The sequence below is a fragment of the Chiloscyllium plagiosum genome, unplaced genomic scaffold (genome assembly GCF_037043375.1).
Source record: "Chiloscyllium plagiosum isolate Xiang-an unplaced genomic scaffold, Cpla_swu_hap1 HiC_scaffold_1, whole genome shotgun sequence".
NCBI lineage: Eukaryota > Metazoa > Chordata > Chondrichthyes > Orectolobiformes > Hemiscylliidae > Chiloscyllium > Chiloscyllium plagiosum.
Window position 1 is genome coordinate 119,156,434 of NW_028270139.1, and position 6,020 is coordinate 119,162,453.

The window sequence follows — 6,020 nt, forward strand, 5'->3', positions numbered from 1 at the left end:
AGAAACAACCCTGGAAATTATAAACCAGTGAGTTTTACTTCTGTCTCCTGTAAAGTATTGGAAAGGATTATAAGAGACAGGATTTATAATCATCAAGAAAGCAATAAGTTGATTAGGGATAGTCAATGTGATTTTGTGAAGGGTTTGTTATGCTTATTGAATATTTCGAGAAGGTAACTAATCAGTTGGATTTGGGTAAAGCAGTTTACGTAATGTGTATGGATTTCAGTAAGGCGGTTGATAAGGTTCTCCACGGTAGGCTATTGCACAAAAAACAGAGGCGTGGGATTGAGGGTGATTTAGTGGTTTGGATCAGAAATTGGTTAGCTGAAAGAAGCTGAAAGATGGTGCTTGATGGGAAATATTCATCCTGGAGTTCAGTTACTAGAGGGGTACTGCACAGATCTATTTTAGGTCCACTGTTGTCATTTTTATAATTGACCTGGACGAGGGCATAGAAGGATGGGTTAGTAAATTTATGGATGACACAGAGGTCGGTAGAGTTGTGGATAATGCTGAAGGACGTTGCAGGTTACAAAGAGACATCGATAAGCTGCAGAGCTGGGCTGAGAGGTGGCAAACGGAATTTAATGTGGAAAGTGTTGAGGTGTTTCACTTTGGAAGGAGTAACAGGAACACAGAGTACTGGGCTAATGGTAATATTCTGGGTCGTATTGATGAGCAGAGAGATTTGTGTCCAGGTACATAGATCCTTGAAAGCTGCCAACCAGTTTGATAGGGTTGTTAAGAATGCATATGGTGTGTGAGCTCTTATCGGTAGAGGGATTGAGTTTCAGAATCATGATATCATGCTGCAGCTGTAAAAAACTCTGGTGTGGCCACATTTGGAGTATTGTGTACAGTTCTGGTTACCACATTATAGGAAGGATGTGGAAGCTTTGGAAAGGGTTCAGAGGAGATTTACTAGAATGTTGCCTAGTGTGGATGGAAGGTCTTACGAGGAAAGGCTGAGGGACTTGAGGCTGTTTCCATTAGAGAGAAAAAGGTTGAGAGGGGACTTAATTGAGACATATATTCAGAGGTTAGATAGGCTGGACAGTGAGAGCCTTTTTCCTCGGATGACCATGGCTAGCACAAGGGGAACATCGCTTTAAATTGATAGGTGATAGATATAGGACAGATGTCAGAAGTAGTTTCTTTACTCAGAGTAGTAGGGACGTGGAACCCACTGCCTGCAACAGTAGTAGACTCACCAACTTTAAGGACATTTAAATGGTCATTGGATAAGCATATGGACGAGAATGGAATAGTAGAGGTTAGATGGGATTCAGATTGGTTCCACAGGTCGGTGCAACATTGAGGGCTTAAGGGCCTGTACTGTGCTGTAATGTTCCATGTTATAATTTCAGAAATTGGAATCCAAAAACCAGGGTTTTGGAACACTCTTTGGCCTACCTTATTAAGGGAGGGGCATTAAAAGGGAAAGGAAGAAATCAAACAATACCTCACTATCTCAGGGAAATACTGAAATACTGGACCTTCGAGTGCATTCCACAAATCCCTCAAGAAGGAAAACGTGTGGATGAGTAAGAAAGCACTTGGGATACATTTCTTTATTAGTTAAGACACAGTCAGCTTAAGAGCAAGTAGCTTATGCAGAATTGCATAAAAACACTAGTTAGACCATAGCTCGTGTAAATCCTGATCATTACCTTTCAGGAAGTATATGATCACATTGAACAGAATACAAAAGTTAAAAATCACAACACTGGTTGCAGTCCAACTCGTTTATTTCGAAGCACTAGCTTTCGCAACGCGGTTCCTTCAACAGGTGGTTGTGGAGTATAAGATTGTAGGACACAGAATTTATAGCAAAAGTTTAGTGTGATGCAACTGAAATTATACATTGATAAAGACCTGGATTGTTTGTTAAGTCTTTCCTCTTTTAGAATGACCATGCTGGTTTCAGTTCTCTCACATGTAAACCCCAGAATGTTAATTAAAAAAAAGTTACATTCTGAAGTGAACTTTAACAGTAGGTACCATGTCAGCTCAGATAATGCATTGAAGATGTGAGGCTATCTGTGCCCCAATGGTCAGACTGATTGTATCTCTAAAGGAAAGGTTTTACAAAATCTTACATAAAAATGTGCAGTTTTTGAGTAAAATAAAATGTTGCTCTGCAAGTACAAATTCACCCCACAAACTTGTGTGTGTATGTATGAATGTACGTGGGTGCCTGTGTGGGGCGTCTGAGTGTCTGTGAGTGTGCATGTATGTGTGTGCAAAGGGGTAAAGTCTGTGATAGGGTGTATATGTGGGTGTGTATATGTGAGCATTTGAGAGGGAGCTTGTGCATGAGAGAGGATCTGCGTGAATGTGTGCGTGTGTAATGCAATGGGGACACCTGTACTGTGACATGAACCCAAGGTCCCAGTTGAGACCATCCCTCATGGGTACTAAACTTAACTAACAGCCTCTGCTTGGCCACTTTGTGTTGTTGTCTGCCCCAAAGTCCACCTGGGAGGATGGTCAGAGGTAGACGAATGTCCCGGACTGCTGAACTGTTCCCCAACTGGGAGAGAACACTCCTGGCTGGTGATTGTTGTGCGGTGCCCATTCATCCATTGCCGTAGCCTCTACAAGGCTCGCCAATGTACCATGCCTCAGGGCATCCTTGCCTGCAGCGATTGAGATTACCAACATTGGCAGTCACATGAGTACCTGCCATGCACATAGTGTGTGGTGTCCCCATGGGTAATGGTGGGATCCATGTCGACACTGATGTGTCTTGCAGCATCTGCCACAACAGGGTTGTATGGTGTTGTCCTGAAAGCCAGGCAGTTTCCTACAATGATCTGTTTGAGGTTTGGTGGTTGTTTAAAGGCGACAAGCGAACTACCCGGCTTTCAGGACAACACCATACAATCCAATCATGGCAGACGCCGCAAAACGTGTCAGTGTCAACACAGATACCACCAGTACTCATGGAGACACCACCCACCCTGTGCATGGCAGGTAATCATGTGATTCAGCCGACAATGTCTATCTCATATAGAGCAGGCATGGATGCCCTGATGCATGGAACATTGGCGAGACTGAGCAAAGGCTGCGCAGACCCTCTCATACACACCCATACATGCACCCTCTCTCAGACTTATACTTCACACACACACACTTGCATCTTTCCGCACCGGCCACACCCCCACCCCAAACACACACACACAAGTTTGCAGTGTTGATTTGGAGATGCCGATGTTGGACTGGGGGAACAAAGTTAAAAAATCACACAACACCAGGTTATAGTCTAACAGGTTTAATTGGAAGCACACTAGCTTTCAGAGCACTGCTCCTTCATCAGGTGATTGTAGTGCAAATTTGTACTTGCAGAATTACATTTTATTTTGCTCATAACTGCATGAATCCATGTAAGGTTCTGTAAATCCCTGTTTTAGAAATAGAATCAGTCTGGTCCTTGGGGCCCAGACAGCCTCATACAGGGCACCTCATCTACAATGCATTATCTGGGCCAATATGACACCTATTGTTTAATTTTTAAAAAGTTATATTCTGAAGTGAACTTAAAGTTCTGGGATTTACATATGAAAGAACTGAAACCAACACGGTCATTCTAAAAGAGGAAAGACTTAGCAAACAATCCAGGGTCTTTTTCAATATATAATTTCAGTTGCATCACACTGCAAACCTTTGCTATAAATTCTGCGTCCTACGATCTTATACTCCACAACCACCTGGTGAACGAGCTGCGCTCCGAAATCTAGTGCTTCCAAATAACCTGTTGGACTATAATCTGGTGTTGAGATTTTTAATTTTGTACTTCAGTCCAACACTGGCATCTCCAAAACAGAATACAAAAGGAGACTTACAAAAGAACAGCAAATTTTAATCTAGAAGAACTGGATAGATCAGGTTTGTTTCCTTTAGAGTACAGGATGCTGAGAAGGGTGTATAAACAAGGGCCAAAATCAAGCAGATTTAATCCACTTCCTTTAGTAGAGGGGTCAAAAACTAGGAAACAGATTAAAAGTAACTTCGAGGATTAAAAAGGAGTCAGAACCCATTAGCTGAAAAGAGTCTTGGAAGCAGAAACTTTTATAGCATTTAAACAAAAACTTGGGTATGTACTTGGATGTGTTCTGACCCGTGCTGCTAATAATAAAACAGATCAGGTTGAACGGCTCATCTTCAGCTAGCACCGACATAATGGGCCAAACAGCCTTCTTTTATTTCATACTGATTCAAATTTCTAACAGTTTCATTTTTTCACTCTTGTCCATTAGCTTTCAGAGATTCCAATTACTGTACATGCTCCTAAATCTGTAAGTTTCTCCTTCGTGATCTCTTATACACAAAAGGGCAGCACTTTGGCTCAGTGGTTCGCACTGCTGCCTCACAGTGCCAGGGAACCAGGTTTGATTCAACCCTCAGGACCACTGTCTGTATGCAGTCTGTACATTCTTCCCATGTCTGTGTGGGTTTCCTCTGGATGCTCTGGTTTACTCTCAGTCCAGAGATGTCCATGGCAGGGGGACTGGCTATGCGAAATTACCCATGGTGTCCAAGGTTATATAGGTTGGGTGGATTAGCCATGGGCTACGGAGGGTGACGGGGATGGGGTATGTCTGGGTGTGATGCCCAGAGGGTCAGTGTAGACTCAATAGGCCAAACGGTCTGCTTTCACACTGTAAGGATTCCATGAAATGGATGACTTCACACTTACCTAAATTGAACTCAAGTTGCCAGTTTTCAGTTCTTTTTAATCCAGTGAACAGACTTGCAGTGAGCCTGTTTTTTATGCCTTCAAGGGAGCACTGAACTTGTCTCTAGCTAAGGCAGAGCTCATATTGTCAAATTTTAGGTAGTGTGAAATATAAAAGTCAGAATCAATACAGTCTGCTGGACTAGTTTGGGTTACTTAATAAATCAGATGTATTACTGATAAATAACCCACAATTCACAGATCTCTAACTACACGTGAACTGCATATAACCACTCGAAACCAGAAGTTCCAATGTTAATTGTGTAGGATGTTGCTATGGCCTTTCTTTTGGTCCATCCCCAGTTACCCTGAAAAGGGGGTAGGTTTTTTTGAGATCTTTGGAGTATGGTGTCTGATCACACTCCCTACTCATCAAGAAATGTTGTTAAGCAGGAAATTCTAAGATAATGACTGAACAAGGATGAGCGAGAATCTGTTCCTGTTCAAGTCTGGATAAACATTACTTGAAATTGATAGTTTTCACACATTGCTGCTGTTCATCTTCTCAATGATAAAAGTAACAAAGGAAGACTGTTAAAATCACTTTGTGAGTTGGTGCAGTGTGTTCTATTACAGCCGCAATGAATCAATCTGGAGGAGGTCAGCATCGAGTACAGTAGAAGCACTAATTAACTATAATGCTCTACCTTGGCTAGTGTGGCTGTTCATGAAGTTGCTGTTGCAGTCTCGTAGACATAGCAGCATGTTCCATTGTATTCCTAACATTTTCAATAGTGACTAATTTTTTTAGGGTTCAGGACACAATGTATTTGTTATAGAGTATTTAGTTTCGACTGCTTCAGCCAGTATTGACGGAATTGGTCTTAGCAAGTTTCAGGTCAATAGTTACACCAATTATCTAACTCAACCTTGGAGGAGGCAACACAATTTTTCATTCACCAAAAATAGTCTTAACTTATATTTTTAGCTGATTAGTCATCAAGTAGGGGGGCACGGTGGCACAGCAGTTAGCACTGCTGCCTCACAGCGCCAGAGACCCGGGTTCAATTCCCGACTCAGGCGACTGACTGTGTGGAGTTTGCACATTCTCCCAGTGTCTGCGTGGGTTTCCTCCGGGTGCTCCGGTTTCCTCCCACAGTCCAAAGATGTGCATGTCAGGTGAATTGGCCATGCTAAATTACCCGTAGTGTTAGGTAAAGGGGTAAATGTACGGGAATGGGTGGGTTACGCTTCGGCGGGTCGGTGTGGACTTTGTGGGCCGAAGGGCCTGTTTCCACACTGTAATGTAATCTTAAAAAAAAAGTATCTGGAATATCAT